Below are 14,181 nucleotides of genomic sequence, written 5' to 3'. Positions count from 1 at the left end.
TGGTGGGCGCCTGTAGTCCCAGCTACTTGGGAGGCTGAGGCATGAGAATGGCGTGAACCCGGGAGGCGGAGCTTGCAGTCAACCGAGATTGCGCCACTGCACTCCAGCCTGGGTGACAGAGTGAGACTCCGTCTCAAAAAAAAAAAAAAAAGAGATAGATAAGTCAGCTGGTGATCACACTTGACAGAGGCTAAGAGTGAAACTCTGCCTAGGCGATGGGGAGGGCCAGGAGCAGGGGCCCATGCTGTGAAAGGTAAGCCCTCAAACAAGGTGAACAGCGGTGAGGTAAAGGCTTATTTCCTCTTCGAAGATTTTGTTACTATCTTGCCCCTCCGCAGATACAATCCTTTAAAGGTTTCTTATTTTCTTTTGGAGAAAATTCTATACTCCCCTCCTTTTCAAGGACATCTCCAAATTGGTTCCAAAGGGTCTTTCTATTCACAGCTTCCATTAGTCCCTTGCAGGCTCCTAGGCAAACAAGATCATTTACTTATTTATTCATTTTCTTTTTTTCTTTTTTTTTTTTTTTTTTTTTTTTGAGACGGAGTCTCGCTCTGTCGCCCAGGCTGGAGTGCAGTGGCGCGATCTCGGCTCACTGCAAGCTCCGCCTCCCGGGTTCACGCCATTCTCCTGCCTCAGCCTCCCGAGTAGCTGGGACTACAGGCGCCCGCCATCACGCCCGGCTAATTTTTTGTATTTTTAGTAGAGACGGGGTTTCACCGTGTTAGCCAGGATGGTCTCGATCTCCTGACCTCGTGATCCGCCCGCCTCGGCCTCCCAAAGTGCTGGGATTACAGGCGTGAGCCACCGCGCCCGGCCTATTTATTCATTTTCTTAAAAGTACATCCATTTCCAGCCTCATTGTTGGATCAGGCCCAGCATGGCCTTCCCTCTCATATGTGCACACACTAACCAACTAAAGATGGATTCTAGATCTCCATCACCAAGACTCCTTTAAGCCTCCCAGGGAGGAAGAAACTTCAAGCTTACCATGAGGAAAATATTTTCTTTTTTATACCTCTTTCACAGAGAAATCTTTACCTTTCTATACCATTTTTATGTAGCTTTTAAGTTATGTCACGAATATTGTAGTGTCCCTATTAACCTCTAAACTTCTTGAAGGAAGGAATTGTGTCTAACCCTTTTTCTGCCTTAATGGTAGTAAAATTTTACTGATTGAAGAATGAATGTGGAAGGATGTTTTCGGGAAATAGCCTTTTGTTTAATACTCAGTAGGTTGGTTTCTATCTTATCTCTTCATAAAACTCCACAAAGTGACAGAATTCCTTCCTTCAATTGAGATCATTCTCAGCTCTAGTCTACCTCCAGATGGTCTGTTTTAAATTAACGGCTCAAAATTTTACTACTCTTGAGAACTTGGGCAAACTAGTCAACCATTCTTAGTCTCAGTGTGCTCTTTATAAAATGAAGAAAACGTTAATCTTTCCACTGCTTTGTGAGGCTTGAATGAGATGCGAGTCCCTCAGTTCATCTCAGGGCCCTGTGCTCAGTAATCATCCACGCTTAGGACTGAGCTGAAAGAACAAGCACATTCAAGGAAACAATGGGGTTTACTTTTTTCCCAAAAAAGTATTTTTATTGTTTGGCAACCAATAAAGAGTTCATAGTTCTTCTATCTCTTCTTTCTCTTTTTATTTAAATAAGCAGGCAATCAAACCTATAGTTTTTTATTCTGTTAAAAATATATTCATTATGTAGACAAAATTTAAGAATGTTAGAAAAACTTTAGTGTAGAGACAACAAATGTCATATAATTAAATACGCCTATGATTATTTTGATTTACATGATACCAAGGGTCTGTGTAGGAAGATAAGTTTAGCCCAAAACAATCTTATCTGAAGCAAATGCAAAACAGGAAATTTAGACACAAGGAAATAAACACTAGTCCTAAAGTATGCTCTTTAAAGTAGCTTTAACGCAGCATAGAGTTTTGCATCTATATTTGTGAACAAAATTATCCATGCAGCTGTCCAATATCTTGCCAGAATTGTAAACTTCAAATTAGGATGCAAACTCAATGTCACTCAAGAAAGTGGTCATGAGGCTGGACTTAGTCATTGGTAATTATTCTGGATTCATCAGCAGGGCAGAGCTGATTTTACCATTTCATAACCAACCACTTCTGAACAGTTTCCTCCCAGGTGCTTAAGAATGAAGAAGTGGCTGTCAGGACTGCACTGGCAATATTTTTCAAAATGTGGATCCCTGGTCATATTAAAATAAAAGTTTTTCCCCCGTCAGGTTAGCAGAAATGTAAAATGGAGATTGGAATTTAGATGTAGAATTTTGTGTCAGAACCACGTTTGATAGTCAGTTACACACATCTGGCCCACAGTTAAGAATGTAAACTAACAGCATTAAGAGCCAGACATCCTGGGTTCAAATCCCAGCTCTGCTATATAAGGCTTGGCCTTTCTGTGCCTCAGTTGTCTCACTTGCAAAATCAGGATGATATCATCCTCCAAGGATTACTGTGAGGATTAAATTGTTAATATGCTTAAAGTGCTTGGAACAGAACACACACTCTGTGAAGTCATTACTATTATCATTACATTAACACTTCTCTTTTTGAAAAAGGACACTTTTTCTATTAGTTAAGACAAAGCAAGCCATATATTTGCAAATTCCTAAAACAATGATTGAAATTAAAATTCTATAGGAGAATGACTTAAATTTTCTTTGTAATAAGAATAGATATGCCTCCAGTTCCATTCTTGAACCAGGATACATGCCAAGGTCAGAAGGAAGGTGACTCCTGCTTTCACAAGCCTGTGAGAGAATGGGATCCGGGATGAGTCCTCCGACTCAGGGGCTCACCTTTCCCACCATGTCAGGCAACACATCAAGGAGGCTCATGTTCTTTCAATTTAAGGAATGCACATTTCATTGCTTGAAAGAGGAAAATTTAAATGTTTCTTCAAAGGTTATACAGAATATTATGACAGACTTAGGACAACAAACGACGCTTCTGTTAACTGTTAGAGTTCTCTCTGGCAGTGTTATTATGAGTTAACTGCTCAGTAAGAAGATGGTTAATATTGAGTGTCAACTTGATTAGATTGAAGGATGCAAAGTATTGTTCCTGGCTGTGTCTGTGAGGGTGTTGCCAAAGGAAATTAACATTTGAGTCAGTGGTCTGGGAGAGGCAGATCCACCCTCAATCTGGTGGGCACCATCTAATCAGCTGCCAGCGAGGAGGCAGGAGAAGATGGAAGAGCAGACTACTGAGTCTTCCAGCCTTCATCTTTCTCCTGTGCTGGATGCTTCCTGCCCTCGAACATCAGACTCCAAGTTCTTCAGCTTTTGGACTCTTGGACTTACACCAGTGGTTTTCCAGGGGCTCTTGAGCCTTTGGCCACAGACTGAAGGCTGCGCTGTCAGCTTCCCTACTTTTGAGGTTTGGGGACTCAGACGGAACCATCGCTGGCTTGCTTGCTCCTCAACTTGCAGACAGCCTATCCTGGAATTTTACCTTGTGATCGTCCGAGTCAATATTCCTTAATAAATTCCCTTTCGTATATACATATATCCTATTACTTCTGTTCCTCTAGAGAACCCTAATACAAGGGATTAACATCGGAATTTTGAATTCACCTAAAAGCAAGTGAGGTTACATGAAGTAAGCACAAGAATGTCCTCCAAAATGTACCTTAAATTAAATGGAAAGTAAAGAAGAGATGAGAGTTTATTTTTATATTACTGAATGTTGTTTCTTATAAAAGGCATACTTTAATTCAGTAAGTAATTTGAGAGGGTCTGAAGACTAAACTACATGTTAAAAAACATTGCCGGCTGGATGTGGTGGCTCATGCGTGTAATCCCAGCACTTTGGGAAGCTGAGGCAGGCGGATCACAAGGTCAGGAGTTCCAGATCACCCTGGCTAACACGGTGAAACCTCATCTCTACTAAAAATACAAAAAAATTAGCCTAGTGTAGTGGCACATGCCTGTAGTCCCAGCTAATCAGGAGGCTGAGGCAGGAGAATCGCTTGAACCCAGAAGGCGGAAGCAGTAGTAAGCTGAGATCATGCCACTGCATTCCAGTCTGCGTGACAGAGCGAGACTCCATCTCAAAACAAAACAAACAAAAAAACAAAACAAAACATTGCCAATGTTTCCATATTGTGGGAAAGCTATTTATTGAGAAACAGTCTATTATTTTATTAGACCATGCAGATTATGGTGATGTGATATTATACCTACAGAAATACAATATAGAATAATATTATAGTTTTTTTAAAAGAGCCTTCTACATGTTGCAAAAATCTGATTTTTAATTTAATAGTACTTTAAGTAATCAATAACATTTTATAAAGAAACACAGCAATGATTAGTATTATAAAGATTATGTTTGTTTTATTAATCATGGAGAAAAGTTGTCACAATACTTGCCCTTTATGATGTTTCAATAAGAATCACCTGCCAAATAATATGGTGATATCCATACCAACAACAATTCCATTGACTTATGAGTTAAAAATTTACTTTACACTGCAGATGGTTGGTTCCCATGCCCTGAGAAACACAAGATGCTCCATGGAAATGCTGATGATTTTACCTTCATAAAACCAGTTTTATTCACATGTCACATGCCGCAGAAGTCAAGCACGACCTACTCAAAACTTTAGCTCTGCAGTATAGAGGTCTCCTTCTTCTCCAAGCTAAGATCTTTTGGGGAAGAAGAGCTTATAAGTTGATCAGAATTTGCTCCCAGAAGTTCCAGTGAGCAGAGTAGTAACTGAGAACCCAGGCTTTGTGGCCTTATAAATCTGAATCTACTAGCTGTGTATTCTTGGGAAAGTTACTTAACATCTTGGAGCCTCAATATTCTCATTAAAAAATGAGAATTTAAAAGTAGCATTGTCATAGGTACTGATGGCTATGTGGTGTCATGTGATTCTTGGCGCAGGTCCTTCATGACATTGTAACTATTGTTTTAATTGCACCATGCACTAACAAATAAAATGTTGTATGAATTAAATGGAGCTACCTTAACTAAAATAGGTGGTAATTAATGAAAAATGCTAATCATAACCAGAAAAAAAATTATTTTTTTTCTTTTTAAATCAGGATCCCTGATAAAAATCTACCCAGAATACAAATCTACCCAAAATGAGATTATCATCCACAATCTCATGTAAAAATATCTAGGCCGGCACGGTGGTTCACGCCTGTAATCTCAGCACTTTGGGAGGCCAATCGGGGTGGATCACCTGAGGTCAGGAGTTTGAGACCGGCCTGGCCAACATGGTGAAACCCTTCCCCTACTAAAAATACAATAATTAGTGGGGCATGGTGGCGGGTACCTGTAATCCCAGCTACTCAGGAGGCTGACACAGGAGAATCATTTGAACCCGGGAGGTGCAGGTTGCAGTGAGCTGAGACCATGCCTTTGCACTCCAGCCTGGGCGACAAGAGTGAAACTCCATCTCAAAATAAATAAATAAATAAAAATATTTAAAACTTAGATTTTTAAAAAAGCATTTGATAGCCTGACCAATAACTGGAGAGAGAAAAAGTGATGCTCCAAGAATAAACTATTATATTTTAATTCTCAAGTCATTTAAATTGATAATTTTATGGGTCCTTGCACATAAACAGCTGAAATGTTAAATCAATTCATTAAAGTGTTCATAAATTCACTAAATGTTCTTAATCATCATTAAGCCTTAAACAACCTGTGACATCAAAATGATTACAGAGAAACAGTGATAAATTACTTTGAGTTATCAACGATATATTTAAATACTGGGATACTGGTCTAAGTTATTTGGTATTTTAGGGGATATTAAGTATTCCATCTCTAATATAATTTATATTATGTCATGCTTCCCAGAAGTTTTTAAACAGAAACTTTAAGAAAGTGATTATGCACTTAAAAAATTATATCAAGCAATATAAAATCTGAACACCAGATTGGTACAAAATGTGAATATCACATAAAAGTAACCTAGCATTGAAAATGATAAGTTGTTACCCTGTGAAATTATAATGTAAAAACACACTAGATAAAATGCAGTATCTTGAGTATAATCTATTACAAATTCTGAAATTGTGTACAAAATGTATATTATATGGATTTTAAGACCTCTCCCAAATGTAGACTCTTGACATACCTGGCCTGTAAAAGATATATAGGCTGACAGACCTAGGGGAAAAGATGCTATGTTCTGAGCCCAATGTGCCTCTTTGGTCCATAAGTATCATTTACAAGAATAATCATGATTCTCTGATTCCAAACTGTTGCCCCCATTATGAGCCGATTGCTCATACCTGTGGCACCAGTCACTCCATCAAACCTTTATTCTGGGCTGCACACTCCTGGAAGGAACCATAAAGGAGGTCTGAGGGCAAATATCCTTTGTGTTAGGATCTGGCTCATGTCCACATCCCCCTTGCTGGTGCCTTATTCAATCCATGAGGACCTACTGGATTCTAGACCTTAGTAGTAGATATAAAATTCCAGAACAGTTTATGGAATTTTACTATGTGGTCCTTCTGTTTCTTAGCATTTTTGTCTTAATCAGTTTAGGCTGATATAACAAATTATCATAAACTGCGTGGCTTAAACAAGAAATATTTATTTCTCATAGTTCTGGTGGCTGGGAAGTCCAAGATCAAGGCATCAGCACGGTTGAGTTCCAGTAACTGCTGATTGGAGACTGCTGATTTCTTATTTTATTCCTACATGGTGGAAAAAGAGCAAGCTAATTCTCTGGCCTCTCCTGTCAAATTTGTAAAATTTCATATTCAGACATGTAAAAGTTATAAGGCTTATTTCAAATTGAGAATCAGTAGGGTGATAGGCATTTTAGCAAGAAACATAATTATCTCCATATATAAACTAATTTTAAATATTACAGTTTATTTTTCCAGGTACTAATTCCTTGGCTCATATAAAATGTATACTTCAGAAAATCTCTTTCCTTGTTTCTGCTTTTTATTCCAATATTATAACTTCTCATAAAAAATGAAATAAGATAAATTTAAATGCTGTGTAATTCAGCTATCTGGAAAAGGACATCATTCTTCTGATGACACTGAACATGTAGATGAGGAATCATAGTGGAGGAAAGCTATCTTAGTGGGACCAAGTATCCCAGTGGTCACAGACTTAAGGGAAGGGATTCAGGATGTTAGGGATGTAGGGGAGGAAAAACACCATTTACTTCCACTATCTTTTTGTCCATAGTCAATTTTGTCTGAGAGTAGTGATTGCTTTAGAGGTGAAGAGCTAAGAAAGACAGATTCATCTTCATTTCTGACCATTTCACTTCCAAATATGCATTAAAAGCACTAGTGTAAACTAATTTTATTACTCTTATCCTCCTGCAAACCTGGAGGACATTGCCTGTGTCCCCCACATTGACTTTTTCCAGCAGTTTTTGATTCAATTGTTTCCACCCTGACATAACATAAAAGACAATATGGAACACACAGGTAACATTTATATCCTGGAAGGCTTTCTCTACCTCAGAGAGATGACAGATGTCTCCATGTATAAAGTTGATTCCTTCCAGAATGGTTTGAGCAGGGATACTTATGTCAAACAGAATCATATGGACTCCCTTCTGATTTAGAAACAGCCTAGGCAGAACCCAAAATATCTACCACTTCCTGTAATGACAACAATTTCTTTTTAAAAAAATAATTTTGATTTTATTTTATATTCAGGGGATATAGCTGCAAGTTTTTACACAGGTATGTGGAATAATGCTGATGTTTAGGATACGGATTCCATCACCCAGGTAGTGAGCATATTACCTAACAGGCAGTTTTTCAACCCATCTCCCCTCCCTCCTGCCCCTTCCAGTAGTTCACAGTGCCTAGTGTTAACATATTTATGTCAATGTGTACTCAGTGTTTAGCTCCCACTTACAAGTGAGAACAAGCTGTATTTGGTTTTCCATTCCTATATTATAACAATTTACTTAGGGTTATGGCCTCCAGTTGCATCCATGTTTCTGAAAAGGACATGATTTCAGTCTTTTTTATGGCTGTGTAGTATTCTGTGGTGTATATGTACTACTACTACATTTTTAAAATTCAATCTACTGTTGATAAGCACCCAGGTTAATTCCATGTCTTTGCTATTGCGAATAATGCTGTTATGAACATACAAGTGTATGTGTCTTTTTGGTAGAATGATTTATTTTCCCTTGGGTATATGCCCAATAATGGGATTGGTAGGTTAAATGGTAGTTCTAAGTTCTTTGAGAAATCTTCAATTGCTTTCCACAGTGGCTGAACCAGTTTACATTCCCCTCAACAGTTTATAAGCATTCCCTTTTATGCACACACAGCCTCACCAGCATCTGTTGTTTTTTGACCCTTTCATAATAGCCATTCTGACTGGGGTGAGATGGTATCTTATTGTGGTTTTGATTTGCATTGCTCTGATGATTACTGATGTTGGACATTTTTTCATATGTTTGTTGGCCGCTTGTATGCCTTCTTTTGAGAAGTATCCGTCCATGTCCTTTGCCCATTTTTTAATGGGGTTATTTGTTTGTTTTTTCTTGATTTGTCTGAGTTCCTCATAGGTTCTGGATATTAGACCTTTGTTAGATGCATACTTTGCAAGTATTTTCTCCTATTATGTAGGTTGTCTGTTTACTGACAGTTTCTTTCGATGAGCAGGAGCTTTTTAGTCTAATTAGGTCCCACATGTCAGTGTTTGGTTTTGTTGCAATTGCTTTTGGGGACTTAGCCAAAAATTCTTTGCCAAGGCTGATGTCCAGAATACTGTTTTTCCTAGGTTTTCTTCCAGGATTCTTATAGTTTGAGGTCATACATTTAAATCTTGAATTCATTTTGAGTTAATGTTTGTATACGATAAAAGGTAGGGGTCCAGTTTCATTGTTCTGCATATGGCTAGCTAGTTATTTCAGCACTATTTATTGAATAGGGGACCCTTTTCCCATTTTTTGTGGGCTTTGTCAAAGAGCAGATGGCTATAGGTGTGCAGAACTGCTTCTGGATTATCTATTCTGTTCCATTCATCTGTCTTTTTTTGTACCAGGACCAAACTGTTTTGCTTACTGTAGCCTTATAGTATAGTTTGAAGTTGGGTAGTGTGATGCCCCAGCTTTGTTCTTTTTGCTTAGGATTGTTTTAGCTATTCGGGCTGTTTTTTGGTTCTATATGAATTTTAGAATAGTTTTTTCTAATTCTGTGAAAAATGACATTGGTAGTTATAGCATTAAATCTTTAAACTGCTTTGGGCAGCATGGTCATTTTAACAATATTGATTCTTCCAATCCATCAGCATGGAATCTTTTTTTATTTATTTGTGTCATCTGTGATTTCTTTCAGCAGTGGTTGGCAGTTCTCCTTGTAGAGATCTTTTTTCTTTTTCACATTATGGAACCTTTACTTTTCATGTCATTTCTGTACATAAGGAGTATGAGAGTAACCCTTTCACAAATGAAACTAATCTACTAGAATAAACAATGACAAAACTGAACTGGTATTTCATGTAAACCCACAGGTGTTTAAGCTTCAAATTCAGCCAAGAAGTTTGTTACAATCTCTTTCAGCTTTGCATCTGATTCTTCTGAGATCTTTCCATCAGCCCTGGTAGTGCCCAACAGGGCTTGGTGCCAGCTGACATGAGACAAGAAAGCATTCTCAAACTTTGTAATCTTGCTGGGTTCCCGTTTATCAAGATAGCCCCTAATACCCACATGGATAACAGCCACTTGTTCTTCAGTAGCCATGGGAGTATACTGTCTTTGCTTCAGCAACTCAGTTAGACACACACCACAACTCAAAAGTTGTTGAGTGGCAGCATCGAGGTCAGAACTGAACTGGGCAAAAGTGGTGACCTCATGATACTGAGCCACTTCCAGCTTCATGGTACCTGCCACCTGCTTCATAGCCCTGGTTTGGGCAGCAGATCCGACAGGAGACACAGACCGACATTAATGGCAGGGTGGATACCTTTGTAGACCAATTCTGTTTCCAAGAAGATCTGTCCATTAGTGATAGAAATGACATTCATTGGAATGTAAGCAGACACATCACCAGTCTGTTTCTATGACTGGCAAAGCAGTCAAGGAGCCACCACCAAAAGCACTGTTCATCTGGGCTGCTCTCTCCAGCAACTGGGAGTATAGGTAGAACACAACACCAGGATAGGCCTCACAACCAGGGGGTTGGCAGAGCAACAGAAACATCTGATGGTAAGCAACAGCCTGTTTGGATAAGTTGTCATAGATGGTCAAAGCATGTTTGCCATTGTCTCTAAAATACTCTCCCATGGAACAGCCAGTGTAAGGAGCCAGTTACTGAAGTGGGGCAGCATCTGAGGCCATAGCTGACACCACAATGGTATAATTCATGGCATCTGCATCGTAAGTCTCTTCACCAACTGGGCAACAGTGGATCTCTTTTGACCAATAACAACATAGGCACAGTACAGCTTCTTCTTTTCATCAGATCCATCATTGAAACATTTCTGGTTAATGATTGTGTCAATAGCAATTGAGATTTTCCCAGTCTGTCCATTACCAATAATCAGCTCACACTGACCATGGCCAATTGGCACCAAGCTATTTACAGCCTTAATGCCAGTCTGCATTGGTTCCTGCACTGAAATTCGAGGAATGATTCCAGGGGCTTTCAGACCAACTCGCCTATGGGTCTTGGAACCAAATAGACCCTTTCCATCAATGGCATTACCAAGGGCATCAACCACATGACCCAACAGCTCCTCACCAACTGGAATGTCCACAATGGCTCCTGTCCTCTTCACTCTAGCTCCTTCCTTAATTAGTTAATCATTTCCAAACACGACAACACCAACATTGTCAGGTTTGTAGAGATCTTTAACCTTCTTGGTTAGCTGTATTCCTAGGTATTTCATTTTGGTGTGTGGCTATTGTAAATGGGATTGTGTTCTTGATTTGGCTCTCAGCTTGAACATTATTGGTGTATATGTAACGAAGCTCAAGTCCAGCTGCTCTCCTCTCAGAAGTCAAAGCATGAGAACTGAGGTGTGGTGAAAGGAAAGCAACTTTTATTGGTCAAATTCTAGCAGATGGGAGAATGTCTGGGCATAAGCCTCAAAAGAGCCATCTCAGCCTTCTGGGCTGAGTGAACGGGTTTAAGAAGGAAAAAGTTGTGGGATATAGACGTGAGTAGTGAAAAGGGAGTGCATAGCTGCATGTCTTGTTCCCATAGTTATCTCAAGTAATCGCCCATCTAGAGATCTGATTTGCATCATCCTGACTTGGGCGTAACTCCCCTTGAGTGGGAAGATCTGCGGTTTGGTCTCTCTGCCTGGTTTGTTTCAAAATTGGCTCCTGGAATTTCTAAGCAAGCACATAGTTAGATGAGCAAGCACTGTGCACAGATATGCCTGTTGGGAAAGGGCATAACAAAGAGTCTTACACTATAAGGCTACATTCTGAGATTAGGAAGGAAAGGAAAAAAATAGTTTAAAAATGTATTTCGAGGCTGAGGTACTCAGTTATATATAGAAATGCTATTGATTTTTGTACATTATTTTTGTACCCTGAAACATTACTGAAGTCATTTAGCAGTTTGACGGGCCTTTTGGCAGAGTCTTTAGGGTTTTCTAGATATAGAATCATATTATCAGTGGCCAAGCATGGTGGCTTACACCTGTAATCTCAGCACTTTGGGAGGCTGAGGCAGGCAGATCACTTGAGGTCAGGAGTTCAAGACCAGCCTGGCCAACATGGTGAAACCCCATCTCTACTAAAAAATACAAAAATTAGCCGGGCGTGGTGGTGAATACCTGTAATCCTAGCTACTCTGGAGGCTAAGGCAGGTGAATCACTTGAACCCAGGAGGCAGAGGCTGCAGTGAGCTGAGATGGTGCCACTGCACTCCAGCCTGGGCAACAGAGTGAGACTCAGTTTCAAAAAAAGAGAGAATCACACTGTCAGTGAAGAGAGATAATTTGACCTCTTCTTTTCCCATGTGGATGTCTTTTTTGTTTGTTTGTTTTTTGTTTTTGTTTTTGTATTTTTAGTAGAGACGGGGTTTCACTGTGTTAGCCAGGATGGTCTCGATCTCCTGACCTCGTGATCTGCCCGCCTCGGCCTCCCAAAGTGCTGGGATTACAGGCGTGAGCCACCACACCCAGCCGCGGATGTCTTTTATTTCTTCCTCTTGCCTAATTGCTCTGGCTAGGACTGTTAGTACTACATTGAATAGCAGCAGTGAGAGTAGGCATCATTGTCTTGTTTTTGTTCTTAGGGGGAATGCTTCTGGCTTTTGCCCAGTCAGTATGATGTTGGCTGTGGGTTTGGTGTAGATGGCTCTTATTATTTTGAGGTATGTACCTTAGATGCCTAGTTTGTTGAGGGCTTTTATCATGAAGGGATGTTGGATTTTATTGAAAGCTTTTTTTGCATCTACTGAGATGATCATATGGGTTTTGCTTTTAATTCTGTTACTGTGGTGGATCACACTTATTGATTTGCATATGTTCAACCAGCCTTGCATCCCAGGAGTAAAGCCTGCCTTATTGTGGTAAATTAACTTTTTGATGTGCTGCTGGATTCAGTTTGCTAGTATTTTGTTGAGAATTTTTGCACCTATGTTCGTTAGGTATATTGGCCTGAAGTTTTCTTTTTTTGTTGTGTCTCTGCCAGATTTTGGTATCAGACTGATTCTGGCTTCGTAGGATAAGTTAGAGAGGTACCCTTCCTTTTCGATTTTTTTGAATAGTTTCAATACGATTGGTACCAGTTCTTCTTTTTATGTCTGAGAGAATTTGTCTGTGAATCCATCTGGTCCAGGGCTTTTCTTTTCCTTTTTCTTTTTCTTCTTTTGTGGTTGGCAGTTTCTTTAATACTGATATAATTTTGGAACTTATTGGTCTGTTCAAGTTTTCATTTTCTTTCTGGTTCAATATTGGGAGTTTGTGTGTTTCCAGGAATTTATCCATTTTCTCTAGGTTTTCTTAATTTGTGTACATAGAGCTGTTCATAATAGTCTCTGAGGATCTTTTGTATTTTTGTGGGATCAGTTGCAATGTCTTCTTTGTCATTTCTGATTGTACTTATTTAGATCTTCTCTTTTTTCCTTTGTTAATATAGCTAGTGGTTTATTGATCTTGTTTATTCTTCTGAAGAAAAAACACTTTGTTTCATTGATCTTTTCTATGGATTTTTGTGTCTAAATTTCATTCAGTTCTTCTCTAATTTTAGATATTTATTATCTTCTGCTTGCTTTGGGGTTGGCTTTTTTTTTCTAGTTCCTCTAGTTGCAAAGGTACATTGTTAATTTGAGACCTTTCTAATTTCTTGCTGAAGGTGCTTAATGCTGTAAACTTTCCTCTTAATACTGTTCTAGCTGCGTCCCAGAGATTTTGGTCAGCTGTGTCCCTATTTTCATTTATTTCAAAGAATTTTTTAATTTCTTCCTTAATTTTATTGTTCACCGAGGAGTTACTCTGGAGCAAGCTGTTCAATTTCCATGTATTTGTGTAGTTTTGGGGAGCTAGGACTGGCTTTCAGCTTCATCCTCCAGACCCTTGAGATTGGGCCCCAGCTGTTCTGGGGGATCCAAAGTGCTCCCAGGCCACCAGGAAGGTACTCAGGTGAAGCAAAGCACCCAGGCTTGGCAGCAGAGGCTACTCTGTGCACACCTCCTGCAGGGTGGCCAGGCAGGGGCCCTGGAAGTTTCCCAGTCCCACAGGGAAGCCAGCCACACTCTCTCCTGGGCCAGCAATCAGCTGAGGCTAGAGCTGCCTGTAGGGAGGTGGGGAGCCCTGGGGGATGGGTGTCTAGGCCATGCTCTGCCACAGCTGCCACATGCACAAAAGCTCCTAGGCTCCATGCCGGTGAAGCCCTGTCTCTGCCTACTCTCTTTGAAGATTCCCCTGCCAGCTCAAATGTCCATGGAGAATGTGAAGTTCTATGTACCTAGGATCCCAGAGGTCCACAGTGAGAGTGGCCTGTCCCTCCATTCCTTCACTTATCCCTTCCCCAGGAGGCATTCAGGTCTGGGAACTAGCCCTGTCATGCAAGTATCCTGTGCAGGGTTCCCAGCTTCCTCCCTCTTCAGCCTTGTTGTCTGCATCACGTCTGTAATGACTCTCAGCATTTTCTCTCTGAAGATGGGCTCAAAATACATTGGTTTACTCAATATTTTGGTTTCTGTCAGTGGGAGCAGTGCTTCCT

The 14,181-nt window shown here is 39.9% G+C and overlaps 1 pseudogene; it reads right to left on the bottom strand.

The window, feature by feature from the left end:
* Positions 1-9,476: 9,476 nt before the first annotated feature.
* LOC117978679 (ATP synthase subunit alpha, mitochondrial-like) lies at positions 9,477-10,834 on the bottom strand (annotated as a pseudogene).
* Positions 10,835-14,181: the final 3,347 nt, after the last annotated feature.

The sequence above is a fragment of the Pan paniscus genome, chromosome 11 (assembly GCF_029289425.2).
Source record: "Pan paniscus chromosome 11, NHGRI_mPanPan1-v2.0_pri, whole genome shotgun sequence".
Classification (NCBI taxonomy): domain Eukaryota; kingdom Metazoa; phylum Chordata; class Mammalia; order Primates; family Hominidae; genus Pan; species Pan paniscus.
The sequence above is the reverse complement of the archived record's forward strand: the minus strand, read 5'-3'. Positions and strand labels throughout refer to the sequence as shown.